Below are 27,847 nucleotides of genomic sequence, written 5' to 3'. Positions count from 1 at the left end.
AATATACCACACCTCAGTCCTAATTGCTTAAATAGTGTATATCACCAGCATTATATCATTGAGCTACTCTACACTTGACAAATAAAAAATATACAGCATCTTACTTACATGACAAAGACAAGCTATGCCAGTTTTTACACCAGCAGGATATCAGTAATCATGTTTGATACTGTAAGAGGCATAGTGTTTAAGGTAGCCTTTCTGTTGCCTGSAGGAGGGGGACATTTGGCCAAACACCACCTCAGATGTCAACATCATTTTCAAACCACAGGAAGCCAAGATCTATTAGCAGATGGTCTACTTTGACATTACAGGTGAAGAGTTTGATCAGATTTGATCCGATTTTGGTAGAGAATGCTCAGGGATTAACTACTTGCTGAAGCAATAATAGTGACTAATAATGTAGAATCCAATTCTAAAGAGGTCACAAGCAGAAAGTGTGATGAACAGCAATCAAATGAAACTTTGATGAGAAAGCCTCAGTTAGATTTCTATCCTCTCATACTGAGAGAGAAGTTGTTGGTTGTTTTGCATTTGGTATCCATCTATATTTCCACTTCCGGAGGTCAGATTTCMATTCATTTCCATGTCTGACAGGGTTTAATGGGCATGTGGTGACCTCAATAACACATCATTGAGAGTAGATGTTTTTCCTTATGGCAGTGTACAGTATGTGTATGATTTTTTTTATTTACACACCGGTGAGTGGCAGATGTGCTTGATTCATGATCATCTGTTTGCACATTCAGTGTGTTTATTTAATGCGTCTTTGTGTTCTCTGTTATTGTGATGTCCATCATCTAGGCCGTGAGTCTCGCCTACCTCTATGAATAAAGGGGGAGGGCGTAGGCCCCAAATTGCAATTCAAATTTGACTTCCTTGACATGGGTAACATCTTTATTGCCTCCAAGCACAGCTATGAGGTACTTAACCTTAGTTAAGAGATGCCCGGTACTAATAATATACACAAACAGCTAAGGCCAAAAACACTGAAAAATCGACACTTAAATACACTGAATAAGAATGACAGTGTTCTGTTATATACCGTGGATCCAGTTGTTCAGCTCATCACAACTGAGACTCATAACATACAAAGTCTCAGCTGTTAGAAAGATGTAATACAAGAGCAGCTGTGAGAGAATCTCCTGTAATAAGACGTGGCTCACATCAAAATAAATCACACTACTGCTGCCACTAGTCAGCAGATGCCCATGCTTAATCATTGAATAATTGAAGTATAATTGTGATAACTGTTAGTCCTATAATAGAACAGCACCTGGCAGGCACTGTTTGAATTCACTGTTAGGTGAATTATTTAAAGTCTGCCTGCCCAGTCAGCCCCTTTAGTTTCTAGGGCATATGTGGCAACCTTACTGTAATAACCCAACCCCCTGTGAAACTGGTTCCCACAGACAAAAAAAGACTGTTGGGTCATGTATTGCCAGATAATGTGTTTTACAGAATCTATCTTTTCAGTGGCAGCAAACAACTGTAGATAAAACCATGCAATATASACACATTTCTACTGCACTACACTTACAGTAGGCTAAATGTGAATTCTGATTTGATCAAATCTTATGCATTAGATAGAAAACAAATGGTACTTGGTTAATCACTCTTACATTTACAGTAGATTGGTTTTCACTACAAGTATTCTCTCCCTGGTTCTCAGGTGCTGCTTCTATCCAATAAGGGTCTCATTGAGAGCGTGGCAGGCCCCAAGGGCCCCTTGCACCTGGTTCCTCCCAGCTCAGCGTTTGGCCAGTGTTTCTCCTTCAGCCCCACTAAGAGGATGGTTCCCCCTCAATCGATCAATCAAATATATTTTTATTTTTGTGTTCAAACGTTCATAGATGACCAGCAGGGTCAAATAATAATAATATTCACAGTGGTTGTAGAGGGTGCAACAGGTCAGCACCTCAGGAGTAAATGTCAGTTGGATTTTCCTAGCCAAGCATTCAGAGTTAGAGACAGAGTCGAAAACAGCAGGTCCGGGTCAAGGTAGTACGTCCGGTGAACAGGTCAGGGTTCCACAGCCGCAGGCAGAACAGTTGAAACTGGAGCAGCAGCACGACCAGGTGGACTGGGGACAACAAGCAGTCATCAGGCCAGGTAGTCCTGGTGCATGGTCCCAGGGCTCAGGTCCTCCGGGAGGGGAGAGGGAGAGAGAGAATTAGAGGGATCATACTTAAATTCACACAGGACACCGGATAAGGCAGGAGAAATACTCCAGATATAACAGACTGACCCTAGCCCCCCCCCGACACAAATTATTGCAGCATAAATACTGGAGGCTGAGACAGGAGGGGTCGGGAGATACAGTGGCCCTATCTGACGATACCCCGGACAGGGCCAACCAGGCAGGATATAACCCCACCCACTTTGCCAAAGCACAGCCCCCACACCACTAAAGGGATATTTTCAAACCAACTTACTACCCTGAGACAAGGCTGAGTATAGCCCATGAAGATCTCCCCCACGGCACGAACCCGAGGGGGGCGCCAAACCCGTACAGGAAGATCACGTCAGTGACTCAACCCACTCAAGTGACGCACCCCTCCCTGGGGCCTGCCACACTCTGGAGGTCTGCTTCTCCTCCAGCACCCTGGGGGTCTTCTCTGAGGAGTTACTCTTCACTGTGGGGGATACCTTCAGCCTATCAGCCTCACGTTCAGGTAACCCTCCCTCACCCCATCACCTCGCTCATCCATCTCAGCACAATCCTTTACCTCTCCATCATTGTCTTGTTAGGGTCGGTACAGTACATCCCCACCTTGGTAGATAAAACATTGGTGGGCATGTCCAGACACATCTATCGCCCCAAACCYCAGCAGCTAGACTTTTCTAAAATGTAAATGTAGCAATGTAGAAAACACATGCCTACATTAATCAACCGAATGCTTCATCTCCTGAATTCTTGCTCTMCCTGACTTGCCCATTTGATGAACACATTTTTATACTCTAGGTTTGAGTAAATTATTCCCTAAAGGTTGTGTTTAAATTGTACAAAGCAGAACAGTGGTGAAAATCATTTTGTTTCCATAGCACACCTGCCAGTCTTGGCACCTCTCCTTGATTAAGATGTATTACTGTTGAGGAGTGCTGAGTGTAAGGATTACAGAATTACCCTTCCACACTGTCATCCAAGAAATTGACTGATCTTGTTTTTGTCTTCAGTTGTTTTATACTTGCCCAGCCCTGTGTTTTCCTTTAATTATTATGCATTGTCCAGTGACCTTCACATTTGCTAGTCAGCACAGATGTATTCAGTATTTCCTGGCACTTTTTTTTATTGTAGGGGTTGTATAATGGGCCCCACGTTTCACTTCAACGTCTCAGAGCTCAACTTTGAGGATGTGTCCTTCGGTGAGTTTTTCATTCATCCTCATCAATGCTGCCTGTTACTCATCGTTAGACGCYTGTGTTAGGCTTGGCGGCAGATTTATCAAACAGTGCATACCTACTGCTTTGTAGTACTATTTACAGTATAAAGCACACACACATCAATGAGAGACAGATGCAAATAAGCAACCATTACCACAAGTCAATGAAATACATAGCCCACAATATATAATTAGCTATGTGTATTGTCTTGCAATAATAGTCCCTTAAAAAACATTTTTGTTGCGCTTGTTGCAACAATTATTGCACACATTTTCTCCCACTCCTCAATGTAAAGTTTTGCCTTTGGAGCTCTTAAAATACACACTATTCAAGGCCTCCCRGGTGGTGCAGTGGTCTAGGGCACTGCATCACAGAGACTCTGGGTTTGAGCCCAGGCTCTGTCGCAGCCGGCCGTGACCGGGAGGTCCATGGGGCGACGCACAATTGGCCTAGCGTCGTCCGGGTTAGGGAGGGTTTGGCCGGTAGGGATATCCTTGTCTCATCGCGCACTAGCGACTCCTGTGGYGGGTCGGGYGCAGTGCATGCTAACCAGGTTGCCAGGTGCACGGTGTTTCCTCCGACACATTGGTGCGGCTGGCTTCTGGGTTGGATGCGCGCTGTGTTAAGAAGCAGTGCGGCTTGGTTGGGTTGTGTTTCGGAGGATGCATGGCTTTCGACCTTCGTCTCTCCCGAGCCCGTACGGGAGTTGTAGCGATGAGACAAGATAGTAACTACTAACAATTGGATACTACGAAATTGGGGAGAAAACCGGGTAATATTTTTTAAATAAAATTAAAAAAATACAAAAATACACACTATTCAACTATTGACTAGAACAAACTGCAAAAATCACTGAAGCTGGAGACTCATATCTCCCTCACTAGTTTCAAGCACCAGCTGTCAGAGCAGCTCACAGATCACTGCACCTGTACATAACAATTAGCTAATTATGTATTGTGGGCTATGTATTTCATTGACTTGTGGTAATGGTTGCTTATTTGCATCTGTCTCTCATTGATGTGTATGTGCTTTATACTGTAAATAGTACTACAAAGCAGTAGGTATGCACTGTTTGATAAATCTGCCGCCAAGCCTAACACAAGCGTCTAACGATGAGTAACAGACAGCATTGATGAGGATGAATGAAAAACTCACCGAAGGACACATCCTCAAAGTTGAGCYCTGAGACGTTGAAGTGAAACGTGGGGCCCATTATACAACCCCTACAATAAATAAAAGTGCCAGGAAATACAGAATACTTCTGTGCTGACTAGTAAATGTGAAGTTCACTGGACAATGCATAATAATTAAAGGAAAACACAGGGCTGGGCAAGTATAAAACAACTGAAGAAAAAAACAAGATCAGTCAATTTCTTGGATGACAGTGTGGAAATGTAATTCTGTAATCATTACACTGTAATATAGCCCATCCAACTACCTCATCCCCATACTGTATTTATTTATTTATCTTGTCCTTTGCACCCCAGTATCTCTACTTGCACATTCATCTTCTGCACATCAATCACTCCAGTGTTTAATTGGTATATTGTAATTACTTTGCCACCATGGCCTATTTATTGCCTTACCTCCATTATCTTACCTCATTTGCACACACTGTATATAGATWTYTTTCTACTGTATTATTGACTGTATGTATGTTTATTCCATGTGTAACTCTGTGTTGTTGTATGTGTCGAACTGCTTTGCTTTATTCTTGGCCAGGTCGCAGTTTTAAATGAGAACTTGTTCTCAACTAGCCTACCTGGTTAAATAAAGGTTAAATATATATATTTTTTAAATATTCAACCCTCCCAACAATTGTCCAGGTTGATACATTTTCTGTGGAATTATTTTGAGCAGGACTTTATCTATCTCCGATATGACTTGTATATGGCTTACTGTGGAATAATACTAAACACGGAATCAACTAGGGTAGAACGCCCGTTTCTCTTGTGATCAATAACAGCAAAGCTCTTTGCAGACAGATAATAAGTATGCTATGACACCTTTTTCATCTCACTGTTTATTTCCCTCACACAAACCAGACCTTTTTAAAGCAGACAGACAAATCAACCTCTTTAGAATGAATTGCCCTCTGGCATTGTAGCTGTATGTCAGTTAACACTGTTTGGACTTTATTTTCCCCTAATCTTTAGAACCGTAACATTGCTTGCTCTRTGTTTTATTCCTTATTCCTCCTCTCCTCCAGGTTTCCCTCACACACTGACCTGCAGTCTGAACGACACGTCGCTATGACCTTTGGGCTGAGGGTTCCAGGGGATGGCAGTGGGCCTACCAGCATCACCAGTACCTCCTAGGTTTCAGACCTCAGTTTGACAGAAMCGGCCCACTGTGTTCACCCTGACACCCACCTCAGGAACCATGCGTCCTCAGGGACTTGTTGACATCCAGGTGTGTGAAATTAGCAGGGAGCATGACCAGGAAGTTACCTCCATTTTCTACTTGTTATAGATATTAAGCATTATCTGAAAACATACAGTATGTGAACATTATTCCAATGAAAAAGTGCTTATGTGCTCACTGTAGAAGATTATCATTTAACTTTGTTATTAATTGTGGACTGGTGGATCATGCTGAGTCAGTTTGTTTTCCAATTTAGTGCTATATTGTGTGTTGTAGATTTTACCTTTGAGATTTTGAATAAACTAATCATTAAATTAATTCCCTCTAATCACAACGGCTTCAATCAATGATTGGCACTGAAGGGGCCAGACCTTAATTGTATTCAGCAGTGGAGTTGAATATTGAAAGAATCTGTTGCAGATAAATGCCTAGGWAGATGCCTTTCTCCCTGTGGCTCTGCAAAGCTTAGATTATTACATCAGCTTGCTCTGGCTGCCTCTGGTTACTGAGTGTATCTGTCATACGCTGGTCTTTTCCTATCAATGGGAGACTGWTTGGTCTTTTCCCATCACTGAGAGCTGTCAGGCGCTGCGGCGGGCCGATCAGGGGAATCTGTGCAGCTGTCTTGGACCCTATGTATACGGTGTCTCATGTCTGCTGCCTTCCTTTGGCTGTCTGGAAAACTCTACTTCGCTCTCCAGCCCAATGACCGCACAGCGGCACTCCCGGGCTCTAATGAGTTCTCTTACAAGAGCAGAATATATAGAAGAGGTCAGAGGGAGTCAAATATGCCAGAGGGAGGTAATCTCTCACCTAGCAGAGGAAATGGGCTTTGGCTAACATTTCACAGTATTGGAAGTTATTCATGGGTGGTGCAGAAATCTCCCCAGATACAGACACCTTGGAACATGCAGTGTACTCTCAGTGTAGTGTCTTCCTCTGATGACAGCCTTGACAGGTGTTAGAAGGTAGCGTAGTAGGTTTCTTCTGTATGTAATACAGGTAGTGTAAAGAAGACCAAAATGGAAGCATGATTGGAAAATATTGTGATTTGATAACKAGGTAAAAGTCTGTGAATCAGTGTGAACTGGGAATATATTTGCCAAACGAGCACTTCTACTTCACAGAGATGCCAATGCCATGGCTATGGTTGTCTGTCTATATATGCTGTGTACCTMTATCTGCAGGTGACCCTGTGCTCCAACAGTGTGCAGCGCTACAGCCTGGCTCTAGTGTTGGATGCACAAGGAGTGGGAGAGGAGGTGCTGGCCCTACCCATCAATGCCAGGTTAGAGATCTACACCCAGGGTCAAAATACACCTCTTACAGTAAATGTCTTGATTTATGGTCAGAGGGCACTCATTTTAAAGCACCTCATTCAGAGCAGATGATCCCTTAGAGTCGATGTCAGCGCCCACCAGGAAATCTAATTAGCATAATACAAAAATCCCCACCAAAATCCATCTGTTTAAAATAGTGATGTCTGTTTGAAATAGAGATGTCTGTTTGAAATAGAGATATCTGTTTTTTGTTGTTGTATGGGCTGCATCTCAATCCATGTCATCTGCCAATTGCAGACTGGCCGAGCTACAGCGGTGTTTGTCAGAGACATCCTAAAAATCGGTCTTCTCACGAAAATGTCTATAGTGTCAGAACGATTTGGCCAACAAACTAATATGACCACTCTATGGAAAAGATGACACTCGTGAACATGATGGTGTTCTCTGTTTTGCTCTGCGTTACGGGACTCGTCTGAAGTCGGTACCGCCGATCTTCCAACCCCTGTCTGTAGCGTCCGTTGCACACTAATATGACACCTCTATTGAAAGGCGAGATGCCCACAAGTCTCACAAGACTCGTCTGAAGGTAGCCCGGTACCAGTTTTTTTTAATTATGGAAGTACTGTATATACAGTATATGGAAAATGTTGAGTGACAATATTTTGTTTGTTAAATATGGGTCTTTCTTATATCTCCTAGATATAGGACAGACACTGCTACTAGCMGTATGTGTGTGTGTAGCCTTGTATTTAGCTCTTCAACCGTTAGCTCTGTTTCCCTACATGCTCATTTTCTGTCTACATGCTGCCTCTGATTAATGTCTAACCTAATTGAGTGTGCAATTAATTAGTTAATTTGTTCAATGCTTTGTTAGCTTTCTAGATATCAGGCTGCCAGTGCAATCCAATCCCCAGTAACAGCTCATCAGACCTTTATATTTGCTCCATTGCCCTTCTTTTATTACCATGCTCCATCTGTCMTCCTACATTTTCAGTCTTGACCAATAGGCACAAATTAGAAGCATAACAATAATCATTTCATCATCTTCAATTATCTAACTATGCACAATTTTCRCTAAAGATGGGGGCTTTGTTTACTCTGCCCGAGCCTCCAGTATTTTAGATAGTGTGTACTAACAGAGTAAAAGTGGGTTTGTTCTATTAGACATACTGTACATTGTGTTTAAGTGATAATGTCCGAGAAGCCGGTGTTTGGAGGATATATTGGCACGGGTGCCAATATTAGGGTTAGGGTAACTGTAGCATGGCAAACCGTGCCAATATATCCTCCAAACACTGGCTTTGAGGGCATTATCACTTTAATACGGGTTACCAACATATTCAAATAATGATTGACATATTTTCATTAAAACCGTTATTTTGAATAATTTATTCATACTATTTGATCATTCCACAAGATATAGTCCTGACACAAATCTAGGGTTGCTACCCAAGCCGGTTGGTCATTTGTTCTATTGGTTCTGTATCTATGGACATGACCCAGTCGTTCATACTACATGTTCCATTGCCATACCGGCTGGCAACGTTCTTATTCCTTGCTTGCTAGCTAGCCAACTACATCTAACTTACAGTCWCGTCAAATGTCAAAAGGAATAACAACAGTAGCAGCATTTGCATTTGTTTAAGCTGTTTTCTAGTGACGTTTATTTGGCTACATCCATAACAATGAGCTAATGAGGCGTGATTTCGCCTGGCATAGAACATGTGCTCTCTCGTCATGTCACTGTTGTTCAGAGGAGCTAGCCAACAACACAGCTAACACAATCACTTCAAACACTGAAGCTGTAAAGACTGCAAACTAGCTGCTTTGTTTTGATTTACCTTTTTTCAATTGACATTTCTTTGTATATATCCATAAAAATTATGCCAGCTGATTCATGATTTAGACTGGCTGAGAAATGCTGCCTGCCTCGTCCCAACTCCTGACCCCTACACGTTCATTACTATAGGACAGATGGAGATCGAATTTGAATATTTGTCACRTTCTGACCATAGTTCTTTTGTGTTTTCTTTGTTTTAGTGTTGGTCAGGACGTGAGCTGAGTGGGCATTCTATGTTGTGTGTCTAGTTTTCCCGTTTCTGTGTTTGGCCTGATATGGTTCTCAATCAGAGGCAGGTGTTAGTCATTGTCTCTGATTGGGAACCATATTTAGGTAGCCTGTTTTGTGTTGGGTTTTGTGGGTGGTTGTCTTCAGTCTTCGTGTGTCTGCACCAGATAGAACTGTTTCGGTTTTCACGTTTGTTGTTTTTTGTATTTTGGAGTGTTCAGTTTTTTGTCTTTTATTAAACATGATGAACACTAATCACGCTGCGCTTTGGTCCTCTCCTTCCACAGAAGAAAACCGTTACAATATTGAAACAATGTTGCAAATGTCGGAGAGACAGACAGCAAGGTTTATACAAATCTCTGCTGTTGAAAACTAAATGTTAGTCTAAAAGAAATGGGAGATAATGTCTAGATGMTTTTTATAGTGGAGATCAAGTTTATAAATTGCCTGGCTGGGCTGATGAGACAATGGATTGCGTAGTCAGATGGAACAGAGTAAATAGGCATTTTAAAGTCATAGATTTAGCCTGGTGGTATCTTGTGGAATAGACACCGGCTGGAATGTGCTTTTAACCAATCAGCATTCAGGATTAGACGCACCCGTTGTATAATATTTATTAATGCACTGTGCATAGTGTTCATCCCTCTGTTTCTATTTCTGTTTCATGCCTCTCTCATTAACCAGCGCTGCCTTGAATCCCTTTGGTGCAAAACAACCTAGTGACTGGTACCCTGCTATGCTGGGACCTTGAAGTACTGCAGTCTACAGACAAACGCAAAGACGCACGTACACGTACACACACACAACAACACACACACCACACACAACACACCACACACACACACACACACACACACACACACACACACAGTGTCTTGTATTGCACTTAAATCTTTAAAGTGCAGTGCTGAGGAAATACTTCTGACACTCTTTTCACCTCTAAGGCTAAAGAGCTGTGCGTTGATAAGGCAGGATTTTTACTAAGCATTTTCAAGCATCAATCGATGGTCATTCTTCTAGAATGACAGAGTCGCTCGATAGCATGGCAAAGAGCCAGGTAGAACTTGATGGCAAAATAATGTAAAAGATTTAAAAACAAAGCATACTTTCAATTTATATTTTGCCATTAGTATATTCTTGCCCAATGTTTTGAGCTGCTGCACTCCGGAAGGAGATTAAGGGCAAAGAGCAGTAAGAATAAGAGCATGTTTCACTCCATCGGCCATCGGGCTGCTGAACAGTTGGACAGTAGGCCGCAGAGACTTTCAATATGTGGAAATCTAAACATGTGACGTGTGTACGAACTTTGCATTTTTCCGTACYGCATGTAATATATTGTGTTGTGTTTGTGCATTTGTATGCTGACGTCACAGAATGAATTTGCATGTAAATGGACAATAAAGTATATTGTATTGTATGATGGCCTTATCAAATCTACTATTTGGGGTCTTAGCTACTGAGTTTTGCTGTGGTTTTCATTTGAAACCTCCTTGACATGCCATGGTTCAAAGCAATACATTTTATTAAACCTCTGTAATGCAAGTCTGATCTGATTATTGACATTTCAGCTGGCTTGTTCTTCATACCCCTCCATGATCACCTTTGTATCGASCAGCAGCTCAGCTCTCACTAGCTCTCTGGCACATAAAGCCTTAGAAAGTGATCTATGACTCTCAGATGAATCCCAAAGTCACACACCGCTCACATGGATGGTTAGGTGAGGTGTAGTGGCTGAATGCCTCAATTGCCGTTTACTCCCCTTTCTCTGCAAGTCCCTCTGTATTGAGCTGACATCCCACTTCATCTACAAGTGAGAATGAAGTACACTGTAGAGAGTCTATATTAGAATATATTAAATGTGACTAGACATCTTCCTTTGACTAGACATAGAAATCTGCCCTACTTCTGTCTCACAGGGTAGCAGAATATACTTATATCTTCAAGTTAATGTACAGATGAACAAGATACCGATATGCAACAGACTTTGGGGGCTATGATTAATCCCTCTAAAGAATCAGATTGTGCATTTATGGAGAGTAAAGAAGTCTGCGTGACTCAGTAACTTCCAGTAGCTATAAAGTTCAGCTAGTGATAATGTTGTTGATGGTGATTAATCAGGAGCTATGATCCATGATCGGTTGGTTCTACATGACTGCTTGTAACATCAAGAGCATCTCCTGTCGCCAGCAGACCATGCTCTGTTCAATAAGGTCCCCTCCACACTCGAGCACACACTGAAACTCCAATTAAATCCAACTCATTGCATAGCCAATGTCAGCGCAAGGAAGTTGTAAAAAAGTGTCTTTCTGCCCTTGTAGACTAGAGAGTTTGTTATAGAAGTGTAGTGCTTGTTCCTCTCTGCCATCACCTTTCCCCTACATACACGGAGCTCATTAATGTCTTTGGTTGGTCGTGGTTCTGAAGAAGACGTCATGATGGCAGTCAAATGTGATGATTCCGCTTAGTCCATGGAAGCATCCAGATAGTTGGATGAGCCCTCCAGTGTGGTGGTGAAAAAATAAAGTATTATCAATCAGAGAGCCTACTCCAATGTCACAGCGCTGGATTCAATCTGAAAATCCCCATTAAAACTTTATGTGCAACAAATCAATCAGGAAGCTGCTGCATGGAAAATTGATTTTAAATCCTCTTTCAGCTAATAGTTAAGATATATTGAGAGCTACTGGTGCACTTTGGTCTTATCTGCTGATGTGAACAAGGCTGAAGGTGTAGTGGTAGAGAAGATGAATGTCTGTTTCCTTTTTAGATTATTTCCTTGTTGAATCTAAATCAATCAGAAATCTAGAATGGAGTAGTATAGAATGGGGAATTCTTCTGCTTTTTTTCTTTAGATGAAAATTCSGCTTTCAAGCTGAATTAGATTGTACAGTACATCTAATAGGGCGAAAGCAGGCTGAATCCTCTGTATCAATCCTGGTATCTATAGCAACACAGCTTTTGGGCCCTGGATCTGATAAAACCCCAGCCTGTCTGTGATTGCTTCAATTAGCAGCTTCACACTCTCTGTAAAACTGATAGACGAGTAGTGAGCTTCCCAACTGCAGCCTTCCTCTGCCTCCACCAGGCTCCCAAAAGGCCCACAGATAAGACAGTATTAGTAGGGAAGAGACTGGAGGGAGCCCGGACCTGCTATCACTACATTAYCTCTCATTATAAAACAGTGCTTGGTCCAAGAGACAGATAAGGTTCTGATAAAGGAGTCAAATTGCTTCGTGTGTGGTGCCCTTATTTTATKTGTTGGTTAATCGAAAGCACAGACCCTCTGTAAGAATGCCTCAAACACAGACTTTTATAGAACATATGAGCTCTATGGGCCCAAACATAAAAGGGTTCACTACCTTTTATGAACCCTTTTTCTCCTGGATGTTTGACTAACCTGAGAATGTTTAATGAACATCACAGACATACTCTTACAAAGCCCCTCAATGAATCTATCATATATTATACAGGTAGATTGAATTTGGTCCCATGTGGCTCAGTTTGAAGAGCTTGGCACTTGCAATGCCAGGGTTGTCGGTTCGATTCACACTGGGAGCCAGTACAAAAAAGTATGAACATGTATGCACTCACTAYTAAGTCACTCTGGATAAGAGCATCTGCTAAATTATATGATGTATTCTGTGTTTTGGCTTACGGCATTATACAGTATGGTTAAACTGGCAGTACTACACCTATTACGTAGTGATTCTGTCTTTTACTACATCAGATGTAAAAACCTATGTAACAGAAGGCCACTGTTTTTTTCCAGGTTCGCAGCAGGTGGTGGGTGGAGCCCAGTGAGGGAGAGGTTCCACCCCAGGGGAAGCTGGAGCTGAGGCAGGTGGCTCACCTATATGACAATCAAATGCATTTATAAAGCCTTTTTTGCATCAGCAGATGTCACAAAGTGCTATACAGAAACCCGGCCTAAAACCCAAAACAGCAAGCAATGCAGATGTAGAAGCACGGTGGCTAGGAAAAACTCTCTAGAAAAGGCAGGAACCTAGGAAGAAACCTAGAGAGGAACCAGGCTCTGAGGGGTGGCCAGTCCTCTTCTTCTCTTCTGTGCCTGGTGGAGATTTTAAGAGTATATGGGCATTTAAGGCCAGATTGTTCTTCAAGATTTTTAAACGTTAGATAACCAGCAGGGTCAAATAATAATCATAGTGGTTGTAGAGGGTGCACTTCCAGGACAAGCTGCACCTATCCATCCAGGATAATGAAACACACCATATTTCTCTCTGCCAATGGAAAGGGCACTACCATTGTCACCAACCTTCCTTTTGTCCCTAGTCTGGACCTGGGGGCACATTTCAGGTACAGGCAGGGAGTGTGTACATACTTTACATATTCAATCAAATCAGTCATTCAAATCCCATTCAAATCCACCAGTCATTCAATTATTTCCCTGAAAGCTTATTTTCTGTCCTCTGCTCCCCAGCTCTGGTCCATATCAGTACTGCTTTAGAGTGACCAACTGAGGTCAGCCCTTCCACCAGCTATACTGGAACACAGAGGGGTACCTCCAGTTCCTCCGCAGAGGCCCCCCCCGCCCACCAACACAACCAGGGAGGAAAAGGGTCGCAGCTCCCTGGTTCCTCCAGCTGTAGATGGGCCAGTCTTCAGCCTGCATCCTATACGCATAGAGCTCGCCACGGGACACACTGCTAACATGTTGCTGGAGGGCTCCTCTGATTCTCCCAAGGTGGGAACATGTGACAATGGTGGCAAACACTCCTCTGTCAGACRCAACTTAGATAGTAAGTTGAGATCTAGAAACATAGACTCATGAGAGCACCAGCTGTTCCGGACGATGGGTTATCATGCTCTCCATAGCCAATGTGAGCAAGACCTTTTAAACAGGTTAACATTCACAAGGCTGCGGGGCCAGACGGATTACCAGGACGTGTACTTAGAGCATGCGCGGACCAACTGTCAAGTGTCTTCACTGACATTTCAAAYTCTTCCTGACAAAGTCTGTAATACCTACATGTTTYAAGCAGACCACCATAGTCCCTGTGCCCAAGAAAGCGAAGGTAACCTGCCTAAATGACTACGCCCCATAACACACTTCTAAAGGCTGGTTATGGCTCACATTAACACCATCACCCCGGAAACTCTAGACCCATTCCAATTCGCATACCGTCCCAACAGATCCACAGATGACGCAATCTCAATTGCTCTCCATACTGCCCTTTCCCACCTGGACAAAAGGAACACCTATGTGAGAATGCTTTTCATTGACTACAGCTCAGTGTTCAACACCATAGTGCCCACAAAGCTCATCAATAAGCTAAGGACCATGGGACTAAACACTTCCCTCTGCAACTGGATCCTGAACTTCCTGACAGGCCRCACCCCCAGGTGGTGAGGGTAGGCAACAGATCTGCCACGCTGATCCTCGACACGGGGGCCCCTCAGGGGTGCGTACTTAGTCCCCTCCTGTACTGCCTGTTCACCCACTAATACGTGGCCAAGCACGACTCCAACACCATCATTAAGTTTGCTGACGACACAGCGATGAGAGCCTATAGGGAGGAGGTCAGAGACCTGGCAGTGTGGTGCCAGGAAAACAATCTCTCCCTCAATGTGAGCAAGACAAAGGAGATGATCGTGGACCACAGGAAAAGGAGGGCCGAACACACCCCCATTCACATTGACGGGGCTGTAATGGAGCTGATCGAGAGTTTCAAGTTACAAACTAGCATGGTCAAAACACACCAAGAAAATTGTGAAGAGGGCACGACAACGCCTTTTCCCCCTCAGGAGACTGAAAAGATTTGGCATGGGTCCCCAGATCCTCAAAAAGTTATACAGTTGCACCATTGAGAGCATCCTGACCGGTTGCATCACGACCTGGTATTACAACTGCTCGGCATCCGACCGTAAGGCGCAACAGAGGGTAGTGCGAACGGCCCAGTAYATCACTGGGGCCAAGCTTCCTGCCATCCAGGACCTATATACTAGGCGGTGTCAGAGGACGGCCCAAAAAAACAGTCAAAGACTCCAGTCATAGACTGTTCTCTCTGCTAACGCATGGCAAGCGGTACCGGAGTGCCAAGTCTAGGTCCAAAAGGTTACTCAACAGCTTCTACCCCCAAGCCATACGACTGCTGAACAATTAATCAAATGGCCACCCGGACTATTTGCATTGACACCCCCACCCCTTTGTTTTTACACATGCTGCTACTCGCTGTTTATTATCTATGCATAGTCACTTTACCCCTACCAACATGTAGAAATTACCTTGACTAATCTGTACCCCCGCACATTGACTCGGTACCAGTACCGGTACCCCTAGTCTATACATAATGTAGCCTCATTATTGTTATTTTATTGTGTTACTTTTTWWTTTATTTTTTATTTTAGTAAATATTTTCTTAACTCTATTKTCTTAAAACGGAATTGTTGGTTAAGGGCTTGTCAGTAAGCATTTTATGGTATCTGTTGTATTCGGCGCTTGTGTCAAATAACATTTGATTTGACACACTCCCTCAAGCAACAGATATGGCTGCCTTTACACAGCCAGATCAATTCTGATATTTTTTCCACATATTGGTCTTCTGACCAATCTTTTCAAATATTTTTCAGAGCTGATCTGATTGGTCTAAAGACTAAATAGTGAAAAAAAGATCAGAATTGGTCTGCCTGTGTTAACAGTCTTTGTTCGTCAATAACAGTCTGTGCATTTTGGATAATTTATTATGTGTTACGGGTGAAAAATGTAGACACCGACTGCATTGGTCTTTGTCAGCACCCACAGTTGTTGGACTTTGAATAAATTATTCAATTTTATTCGCAAAACGAATCTAGTATGTTTCACCACATTGGACTAACTTTATGGATTCGTTTTTATGTTCAGCCAAACCAGTTCTTTTTAGTGTACCATTACCAGTGTTTAATAATAGTATTCACAGCTGGTTATTGACATTCGCWAAAATTTGGACGAACATGTGAATTACAGTAAGTGCACTCTTAGCTAGCATTTCAGATAATGACACAGGGGCCTCAAGGTTGAATACTACAGAGATAAAGGTGTTTAAAGCCCCCTTCATCTGACAATAGTCACGCTGCACAGGCCTGGGTATTGACTTCCTCTCTGGGTATTACTGGGATGCATTTCTCCTTGAGTCCTTATTGATTGAATGGTGAACAGGAGAGGGAAAGAAGCGGGAACCAGAGGTAAGCCCATGCCACTGCAGCCTCTGCTGATCCCCTATATCTTTCAATGGCAATTGTAGGATTGTATTTCAGGAAATCCCAAGCAAAGCTTTGGCAGGACAGGGCTGTATTTCTGTTGGGTAGTTATAGGAAACTGTCACATTTATACCTACACAAGGTCAAAATCTGAGCTTCAGTGCAGAATTGCATATAATGGTATAAATGTTGTCTTGAGCTAACGGAATGTGTGTACTGAATACCTGTGTTTCTAACCCAGGTGGTCTGAGAGAGGCTGGTGTGTCACGCCATGCTAGGTCACCAGAGTGGGAAGGAGCTCATCACCTGTCTTGGACATCTCCTCCSAGCAGCTCAGCTTCTTAGTGGAGAAGGTACAGTATGCGACACCAATCACCAATCACCCACAGCCTAAAACTTACTGCCKCTCTGCTCACACCTTACATAACAGAAACAAGCCTCGGTGCATGTGCATGGAAGCCTTAGTGCATGGAAATCATCTCATAAGTTTCTACAATCAYGGTGCAGCCATCCATGCCCAATGACACACATTTCATAATGCTTGAAAAATTAGACCTCACATCAGTCATTTGTTCATTGAAGGCATTTATTGTGCAGCAGATCGGTGGCTGGGTTGAGACATTGTGTTTTTTCGATGTTCTACAGCTCCAGTGTCAGAAGTGCTTTGCATGCTCTGTGAAGCTGGATCTCAGTGATTATCTCCTACCTCCTAAGCAAATTACACTGTACACTTCTGCACCAGTTTGTTCCTGATTTATGATGTGGAGATGGCAATGGTTCTGGCAGAGCACAAAAGCTTTGCCCCAGATTCTAGTAACCAATAATCAGTGTTGATTTTAGCATGTAAATCTTGGTGGGGCAAACAAAAAAATGTGGGATGCATGTGTAACAGATTAGCTTCCGTTCCTCTCCTCGCCCCGAACCAGGGGACCCTCTGCACACATCAACAACTGCCTCCCACGAAGCATCGCTTCCCATCGCTCCACAAAAGCCGCGGCACTTGCAGTGCAAGGGGAACAACTACTTCAAGGTCTCAGAGCGAGTGACGTCACCAATTGAAATGCTATTAGCACATCAGTTACACTCACCCCCCTTTTGACCTCCTCCTTTTCCGCAGCAACCAGTGATCCGGGTCAACAGCATCAATGTAACAGTTTAGCTTCCGTCCCTCTCCTCGCCACTACCTGGGCTTGAACCAGGGACCGTCTGCACACATCAACAACTGCCTCCCATGAAGCATCGCTACCCATCGCTCCACAAAAGCCGCAGAGCAAGGGGAACAACTTCTTCAAGGCCTCAGAGCGAGTGACGTCACCGATTGAAACGCTATTAGCACGCACCCCGCTAACCATTTCACATCGGTTACACATGCCAGCAAAGCCACTACGCAACACTAAACAATACATTAATTGCACTTTAACGGTGACAAACGGTGACTACAAACTGTTAGCGCCTACATAAATCGAATCGTATTAGTCACATGCTCCAAATACAACAGGTGTAGACCTTACAGTGAAATGCTTACTTACAAGCCCCTAACCAACAATGCAGTTATATATATACAGTATATATATACACGGATAAGAACAAGAAATAAAAGTAACAAGTAATTAAAGAGCAGCCGTAAAATAACAATAGCGAGACTATATACAGGGCGGTACCGGTATAGAATCAATGTGCGGGGGTACCGGTTAGTTGAGGTAATATGTACATGTGGGTAGAATTATTAGTGACTATGCATAGATGATAGCAACAGAGAGTAGCAGCGGTGTAAAACAGGGGGCGGGGCAATGCAAATAGTCTGGGTAGCCATTTGATTAGGTGTTTAGGAGTCTTATGGCTTGGAGGTAGAAGCTGTTTAGAAGCCTCTTGGACCTAGACTTGGTGCATCGGTAAGGCTTGCCGTGTGGTAGCAGAGAGAACGGTATAGAACAGTCTTTGACAATTTTTAGGGCCATCCTCTTACACTGCCTAGTAAAGCTGTCCCAACAGCAGAGTCCCAACACCTTACCACTGCTACACCTGGCTGTCAGCGGAGCCTTGTCTGGCAGCGAAACAGTTCATTCAGCCTCAATTACTGCCTTTTTTAAAAACATAGCTGTAATGGCTGACTTGCTTAAACAAATGTGGTTTCAACTGACAATTGAGTTGTACAAACTATGGCATAAGGGGATGACAAGCAGATAAGAGGCAATCTGTAATTTTGATTAAGACATTAATGAGCGAGCTAGGACGGACGTAGTCAATAGAACTATTTGTTCAGCACTTTTGAAATGTAGAGCGACAGAATTCAGAACATGTGCCGTTCTTACAGTGTACTCCCTGTACAAGTTAGAACCGTAGGATAAATAAATGGGACATCTAAACAGACAATGAAAGCTCTTACAATATTCGATGATTACATTTCTCTAAAACAGATTATAGGCTATTTGTGCACCACCAAGTTAAAACAGTAGGTGGGTCTTTGTGTGTCAAAAAAGTATGTCATATAACACTATTTGACACGTTAAATAACACAATTCTATTAATTTGCACGTGCAAGCCAAGCACCACCAATACTATCAGTAGTACTGNAGTATGTCATATAACACTATTTGACACGTTAAATAACACAATTCTATTAATTTGCACGTGCAAGCCAAGCACCACCAATACTATCAGTAGTACTGTCAATGCTGTACAAAAAAGTAGCCAAACAAGCACACACCGGGCCACGAACGATGTGTTTACAATACAAATTATTAGGGTGAGGCACACGGGCTACTAACAGCTTACTACACAACATACACTTAGTATTACTTTCTTAGCTACTGTATACATTTCTCCCTTGTGTATTACGTMATTTATGCAGCAGCATACAATACATTTTTGGACTAACCTTGTGAAGGTGGCGCAGCAGTCCTTTGTGGGCAAATTTCGTCACCAAACTTTGTCATCAAAGTCTGGCATTCTCTGGATTTATGGTGAGAACTCTGGGGAAACACATTGAATAGCAGGCTAACTTTAGAGKTTTYTTTGCAACGCTTGCAGTTAGTCACTGATTTCTTCCAAGTGACTCATTGTTGAATTTGCGATTTCCAACTTGTTGTGTAATCTTTATGTACAACGGCCAATGAGCACCGATATGTTTTATCTATACTTTCTCTTCATATAACAAGGATTTTAAAGGATTTGCCAGTAGATTGTCGACAACTGATGATGACTGCTTGCTAAGACTTTGAAAGTAAGATGTTGACATGATCAGTCCAATCAAAGCTACTGTACAGTAGATATAACGTGATTTGATGTCATTCTATCTGTGGCCAATGACCTTGAGCCTTCTTGGATCGGCACTTCTAATATAACTATGGCAGAACCCAMGGGGCTAAAATTTTCGAGCTCTAAACTCAGAAATAGGGACGATGTACTGTCCCATGAGTGACAAAAAACTGAGCCAATCATGACAGAAAACTGAGCCAATCAGGCACAACACTCTCTATTTTCTGCTGGCTTGCCCCAGTCGATGGTACTGACTTTGTATCGTTGACCGTCGATGGTACCGACGACCGTCGTGAGAGTGTCCCTTTTCCATACAGTGGTCATAATAGTTTGCAGGTCAAACCGTTCGGACACTACAGACGTTTTCGTGAGAAGACAGACTTTCGGGATGTCTCATGGWCTGACAAACACCGCTCTAGTTTTGTCACCTTTCACCGTAGATGTGGAACTGTGACATCGGYGGATGCGGTGGATTGAGGACGAATCCAATGTAAAAAACTGATATTTCTAGCTTAAACCTGAATACACAKTATGCCTATTGTTACAAAAACTTGAGAGGAAGAACGAGGAGTCACCACTATCATCATAATGATTTTCTGTCCCCCCTATTTCACTTTCATTATCACAAGCACAAACTCTAGCTCAATGTTTGTATTATCGCCCCTTTCATGCTGAACCTGTGCATATTTTTACACACATCTCACATCTCCTGGCAGCTGCTTTCAGGTCCTGTTGCTGATCAGCCTTTTTGAACTGAAAATTATAATTTCTCAGTGGCATTCTTTTATCTGACTCTGTGCCATTCATCTATGTGTTGACAGTCTTGCCTCTTGATTTACAGGCTGCTTGTGCAGAGGAGCTCTCCGGGATAAAGCAATTAGAGAGAGGGAAAGGTGACAGGGAGAGGGAAAGGGGATAGGGAGGGAGAGAGGGAGAGAGAGGAAGGGGTAAGGAAAGAAGCAAGAAAGAAAGGGATAAGAAATGCAGTAGAGTTGAGAAGAGGGAGAGAGGCTGAGAATGAATTGCCCATCTATAAGGCCTGCTGTAAATTGTGCTGCCCACACAAGAGAGGGATAGATGGAGATTATAGATTGGGTCTTTTTTGCTTTGCTTAACCTTTAAGAAGTTATTAATGACGACAGGGCAGCTTTTATATGGGCATTATAATCAATTGACATGCTCCCAGCCTCTAGAGTTTACAGTATTGAATACCGGTAGTTACTCTAACTTACTTCATCTTCACAAATCAGTCTTATCTTTTCAAATGTGTTGATGTATGAATCTAACACACAAACTGTCTATCCTCGAACAACTAGTATTTGTACAATACATTACAGGGATAATAGCCTCGGTTTAGACTTAATATAATCTAACTATGTAACATTTGTAGGTGACTATTCATGCTTAGTATTGAGTTGCTGTTACGGCTCTCGTTGGTAGAATGACCAGACCAAGGTGCAGYGTCGTAGGCRTACATTTTCTTTATTAATGTTCCACCAAAAACAATACAACGAACGTAAAGCTTCGTAGGGCAAAACATGCAACAAACAAAGACAAGATCCCACAAAACCCAAACGGAAACTAACAACTTATCTGATTATCTGATTCCCAATCAGAGACAACGATAGACAACTGCCTCCGATTGGGAATCAAACACACCAACATAGAAACAGAAAACCTAGAATGCCCACCCTAATCACACCCTGACCTAACCAAATAGAGAAATCAAAAGGCTCTCTAAGGTCAGGGCGTGACAGTTGCGGGTACCATATCCCCATGTCTATGTGTCTGTAGACCCGGGTGCTGATTGTAGGAGTGCAGACAGAGCTGTGGGTGCTCTTTGACCCCTCGYACCGCCAGGTGAGTGGCCGAGGAGGTTCTGGAAGTGCACTGCGCAGACCATCCTTAGCAGGACACAGTGGGACTGAAGAGAGAGGTCCACTTCCCCACCCTCCACTTCTCCACTTCTAAAACGTACGAATTAAGCAGAGCATTTCCCTGACCTTTGCGTGTGTGTGCTCCTAAACGTTTCCTCACCTTCCCTGTATTGGGTGGCTTATTGTTATAAATGTTGTGGATATTGTTTATTGTGGTTCCACTGTTCTATTGAGGCACACAGGAGGGCTCCAGTTTTCATGTAGTTCCAGAAGGGGACAGATGGTGTAGAAGCAGCTGGTATAGCCGAGGAATGGAACTTCTCCTTATTAAGACTGCATTGAGTCAAGCTGTTCATTTCACCCTCAATTGAAAAGATGTAGAGCATCAGTGTCACGCCCTGACCTTAGAGATCCTTTTTATGTCTCTATTTGGTTTGGTCAGGGTGTGATTTGGGGTGGGTATTCTATGTTCTTTCGTTCTATTATTTGTATTTCTATGTTTTGGCCGGGTAGGGTTCTCAATCAGAGACAGCTGTCTATCGTTGTCTCTGATTGAGAACCATACTTAGGTAKCCCTTTTTCYCACCTGTCTTTGTGGGAAGTTGACTTTGTTTGTGGCACATAGCCTTAAGCTTCATGGTTTGTTTTGTATTGTTTATTGTTTTGTCGACGTCATTTCTAATAAAAAGAAAGGGTACGCTCACCACGCTGCACCTTGGTCCACTTGATTCAAYGGACAATCAGACTGCTCATCCAACCACTTTCCTTTCTCCTGTCACGAACGTGTGGAGGAGAGACGGACCAAAACGCAGCATGTGGAAAATAAGCCATCTTCCTTTTATTATAGAAGAAGGCAAAACGAAACAAAACACTTACAAACTAACAAAACAAATAAACGACCGTGAAGCTAATAAACGTAGTGCGCGCACACACAGGCTACAAACGTTCAGACATAGACAATTCCCCACAACAAACTAAAGCCTATGGCTACCCTAAATATGGCTCCCAATCAGAGACAACAGAAACCAGCTGTCTCTAATTGGGAACCCATTCAGGCAACCATAGACTTTCCTAGACAACTACACACAACATAGACACTGCTAGACAACTATACTAAACATAAACCCAACTACTCTAAATAAACCCCCTAAACCTTACAATCACCCTGGACACTACAAAACCCACATAAATACCCATGTCACACCCTGACCTAACTAAAATAATAAAGAAAACAAAGAATACTAAGGCCAGGGCGTGACATAGCCCCCCCCCTTAAGGTGCGAACTCCGGGCGCACCACACAAAAGTCTAGGGGAGGGTCTGGGTGGGCATCTGACCACGGTGGTGGCTCAGGCTCAGGGCGAGGTCCCCACCCCACCATAGTCAATCCCAGCTATATCCCCCCCCTACAAATGACCACCCTCATATTACCCCCACTTAATCTTTGGGTAACATCGACACAAGGGCAGCACCGGGATAGAGGAATAGCTCAGGATAGAGAGGTAGCTCAGGATAAGAGAGGTAAGCTCAGGATAGAGGGGCAACTCCGGACTGAAAGGCAGCTCCGGACAGAGAGACAGCTCTGGACTGAGGGGCAGTTTGGACAAATAGCCGCTCTGGACTGAGGGACAGCTTCATGACTGGCTGACGGCTCTGGAACGCTCATGGCTGGCTGACGGCTCTGGACGCTCATGGCTGGCTGACGGCTCTGGACGCTCATGGCTGGCTGACGGCTCTGGACGCTCATGGCTGGCTGACGGCTTGGACGCTCATGGCACTGACGGCTCAGGACGACTCATGGCTGGCTGACGGCTCTGGGCAGATCCTGTCTGGTTGGCGGCTCTGGCAGATCCTGTCTGGTTGGCGGCTGGCTGCCTGCGCAGATCTGTCTGGTTGGCGGCTCTGGCAGATCTCTGTTTCTTGGTGGCGCTCTGGCAGATCCTGACTGACAAATGGCTTCTAGCGGCTCCTGACTGACTAACGGCTCTGACGGCTCGGGACAGACGGGCGGCTCTATATGGCTCGGGCATGAACGGTGCTTCAGACGGCGTGGTGGAAAGAACGGATGGCTCAGACGGCGCTGGGAAGACGGATGCTTTTTCAGACGTGCGCTGGTGGAACGGATGGCTCAGATGCGCTGCGGAGACGGATGGCTCAGATGGCCTGCGGAGACGGATGGCTCAGACTGATCCTGTCTGGCGGAAGGCTTTGGCTGCTCCTGTCTGGCGGAAGGCTCTGTAGGCTCATGGCAGACGGGCAGTTCATGCGGCGCTTGGCAGACGGACAGTTCAGGCGCCGTTGGCAGACGGCAGAACTCTGGCCGGTGAAGAACGCACTGTAGGGGCCTGGTGCGTGGTGCCGGAACTGGAGGTACCGGGCTAAGGGACAACGCACCTTCAGGCTAGTGCGGGGAACAACAACAGGGCACACTGAGTTCTCAAGGCGCACTATATGCCTGGTGCGTGGTACCGGACTGAAGGGCACGCACCTCAGGACGAGTGCGGGGAGAAATAACAGTGTGTACAGACTCAGGAGACGCACAGGTGGCTTAGTGCGTGGTGCCGGAACTGGAGGCACTGGGCTGGAGACACGCACCAATAGGGGAGAGTGCGTGGAGGAGGAACAGGGCTCTGAAACGCACTGGAAGCCTGGTGCGTGGTGTAGGCACTGGGGTATTAGGCTGGGGCGAGGAGGTGGGCGCCGGAAATACCGGACCGTGCAGGCGTACTGGCTCCCTTGAGCACCGAGCCTGCCCAACCTTACTGGTTGAATGCTCCCCGTCGCCCGACCAGTGCGGGGAGGTGGAATAACCCGCACCGGTCTATGTAGGCGAACCGGGGACACCATGCGTAAGGCTGGTGCCATGTAAGCCGGCCCAAGGAGACGTACTGGTGGCCAAATATGTAGGGCCTGCTTCATGACATTTGGCTCAATGCCCAATCTAGCCCTACAAGTGCGGGGAGGTGAGATAAACCCGCACTGGGCTATGACCCGTACAGGAGAACACCGTGCGCTCTACTGCGTAACACGGCGTCTGCCCGTACTCCCGCTCTCCACGGTTAGCCTGGGAGTGGGCGCAGGTCTCCTACCTGCCCTTGGCCCACTACCCTCTTAGCCCCCCCCCCAAGAAATTTTTGGTAGTACTCACGGGCTTTTCAGGCCTTCCAGCCACGTCTCCTTGCTGGCCTCCTCAATATCTCCGCCTCTCTGCCTCGCTGCCTCCAGCTCAGCTTTAGGGCGGCGATATTCTCCTGGTTGAGCCCATGGTCCCTTACCATCCAATATTTCCTCCATGTCCATGAGTCCTGGTCTATTGCCGCTGTTGTTGGTTCCGCTCATGCTGCTTGAATCCAATGTTGGTGGGGAAATTCTGTCGCGATCCGTGTGGAAGGAGAGACGGACCAAACGCAGCATGTGGAAAATAGCCATCTCCTTTATTATAGAAGAAGGCAAAACGAAACAAAACACTTACAAACTAACAAAACAAATAAACGACCGTGAAGCTAATAACGTAGTGCGCGCACCACACAGGCTACAAACGGTTCAGACATAGACAATTCCCCACAACAAACTAAAGCCTATGGCTACCTAAATATGGCTCCCAATCAGAGACAACAGAAACCAGCTGTCTCTAATTGGGAACCCATTCAGGCAACCATAGACTTTCCTAGACAACTACACACAACATAGACACTGCTGAGACAACTATACTAAACATAAACCAACTACTCTAAATAAACCCCCTAAACCTTACAATCACCTGGACACTTACAAAACCCACATAAATACCCATGTCACACCCTGACCTAACTAAAATAATAAAGAAACAAAGAATACTAAGGCCAGGGCCGTGACATCTCCTAAGAGGCTGATAACAAATTCCACTCCTGTTAACCGTCAGCGGGACACCTGTCGACCACGTCCAGTGAAATTGGAGGGCGCGCAATTCAATATAAATAATCGTAATGTTAAACATTTCTGAACAATACAAGTATCTTATATAATTTAAAAGCTTAAATTCTTGTTTATCTATTGTCTTATTTACAATAGGCTTTACAGCGAAAGCATACCATGTGATTGTTTGAGGATGGCGCCCCACATCAACATATTTTCAACCAGCACAGTCTTCATAAAATCACAAATAGCGATTAATAAATCACTTACTTTTGAAATTCCTCTGTTGCAGTCCAAGGTCCAGCTACAACACGAATTTTCCGTTTTGTTATAAAATCCTTCTTTATATCCCAAAAAGTCTGTTAAATTGGCGCCATCGATTTCAGTAATCCACTCGTTCAAAATGCAGACAAAGGAATCCAAAAACTACCGCTAAACTTTGTTCAAAACAAGTCAAACTACATTTCTATTTAATCCTCAGGTCCCTAAAATGTAAATAAACTATAATATTCATACAGAACAGTAGTATGTTCAGTAAGAAAAGTAAAATTAGCAGGCGCACGTCCTCTTTGTCGCGCGCGAACAAACGGATGTTTCCACTGAGACTCTTTGTACCAAAACTCCAAATTCTTCCTCGTTTTGGAAGAAACAAGCTTGAACCTTGAACAAAGACTGTTTGAAATCTAGTGGAAGCCATAGCAATGCAATCTGAGTGCTAGAAACCCATTGCATAGGACCCATAGCTTTCCATTATAAGATCCTGGGACATCAGAAAAATAAAACATTCCGGTTGGTTTCCTGTAGATTTTAGCCTACCATATCAATTGTGTTATAGTCTCATACATTAATGTAACATTTCTACAAACTTCAAAGTGTTTCTATCCAATGGTAGCAATTATATGCATATCCTGGCTTCTGGCCTGAGTAACAGGTAGTTTACTTTGGGCACGTCAGTCAGGTGGAAATTCAGGAAAATAGACCCTAGCCCTAAGAATGAAAGATTAACAAACAGGACACATACACTGGGTGTACAAAACAATCGACACACCTCCCTAATATTGATTGCACCCCCCTTAGCCCTCACAACAGCCTCAATTCGTCATGGCATGGACTCTACAAGGTGTCGAATGTGTTCCACAGGGATGCTGCCCATGTGGACCTCCAATGCTTCCCACAGTTGTTTCAAGTGACTGGATGTCTTTGGTGTATCATTCTTGATACACATGGGAAACTGTTGAGCGTGAAAACCCCAGCAGGTTGCAGATCTTGACACATTCAAATCGGTGCGCCTGCACCTACTAACCTACCTCAAAGGCACATAAATATTTTGTCTTGCCCATTTACCCTCTGAATGGCACACATACACAATCCATGTAAAAAATGTCTCAAGGCTTAGAAATCCTTCTTTATCCTGTCTCCTCCCTTCATCTACATGATTGAAGTGGATTTAACAGGTGACATCAATAAGGGATCATAGCTTTCACCTGGATTCACCTGCTACAGTTCTATGTCATGGAAAGAGCAGGTGTTCCTAAGTTTTAGGAACAGGGTTTTTGTCAACAAGCAGAAATCCAGAAAATTTGTCTTGGTACCGGCTGAAAAATTTATGGAAGTGAATATAAATAAAAGGTGTACTGTGTCAGGGTTACGGGAGGTGAAGTCAGATGCAGGAGAGCAGAGGTAGTGACAGGCACACTTTAATTCCGTTCCACAAAATACAGCACATAAAAACAATAACGTGCCAAAAACACGGAACATGGAAAAGTAAAGCTCCCGCAATAATCCACAATCACAAACAACAATTACACACAAAGACATGGAGGGGAAACAGAGGACTAATACATGCAGTAATTAGGAATGAAAACCAGGTGTGTAATGAAACAAAGACAAAGCCAACGGAATATGAGAAATGGAGCGGCGAGGCTAGAAAGCCGGTGACGTCGATCGCCTGAACGCCGCCCGAACAAGGAGAGGAGCCGACTTCGGTGAAAGAGTCGTGACAATACGGTAATTTCCTAATCTCTCAGATTTAAGGACAGACACTTCAAACACTATACTCACTTTTGAGTAAATGTTTGACTAGCTTTTTTCATGTATGAATCTGTTATGCAAATCAAATCAAATTTTATTGTCGCATACACATGGTTTGCAGATGTTAATGCGAGTGTAGCGAAATGCTTGTGCTTCTAGTTCTGACCATTCAGTAATATCGAACAAGTAATCAAACAATTTCACAACTACCTTATACACACACAAGTGTAAAGGAATGAAATGAAATATGTACAAATAAATATATGATGAGTGATGGCCGAACGGCATAGGCAAGATGCATAGATGTATAGAGTACAGTATATACATATCAAATCATCATATCAAATCAAATGTATTAATATAGCCCTTTGTACATCAGCTGATATCTCAAAGTGCTGTACAGAAACCCAGCCTAAAACCCCAAACAGCAAGCAATGCAGGTGAAGAAGCAACGATGGCTTAAAAAAACTCCCTAGAAAAGGCAAAACCTGGAAG

The 27,847-nt window shown here is 43.8% G+C and overlaps 1 pseudogene; it reads left to right on the top strand.

Annotated features, from left to right (window-relative positions):
* Positions 1-27,847, top strand: part of LOC111960984 (hydrocephalus-inducing protein homolog) — a 79,981-nt pseudogene that overhangs the window by 11,480 nt on the left and 40,654 nt on the right.

The sequence above is a fragment of the Salvelinus sp. IW2-2015 genome, linkage group LG4q.1:29 (assembly GCF_002910315.2).
Source record: "Salvelinus sp. IW2-2015 linkage group LG4q.1:29, ASM291031v2, whole genome shotgun sequence".
Lineage (NCBI taxonomy): Eukaryota > Metazoa > Chordata > Actinopteri > Salmoniformes > Salmonidae > Salvelinus > Salvelinus sp. IW2-2015.
This window is presented reverse-complemented; position numbering and strand designations above follow the sequence as displayed.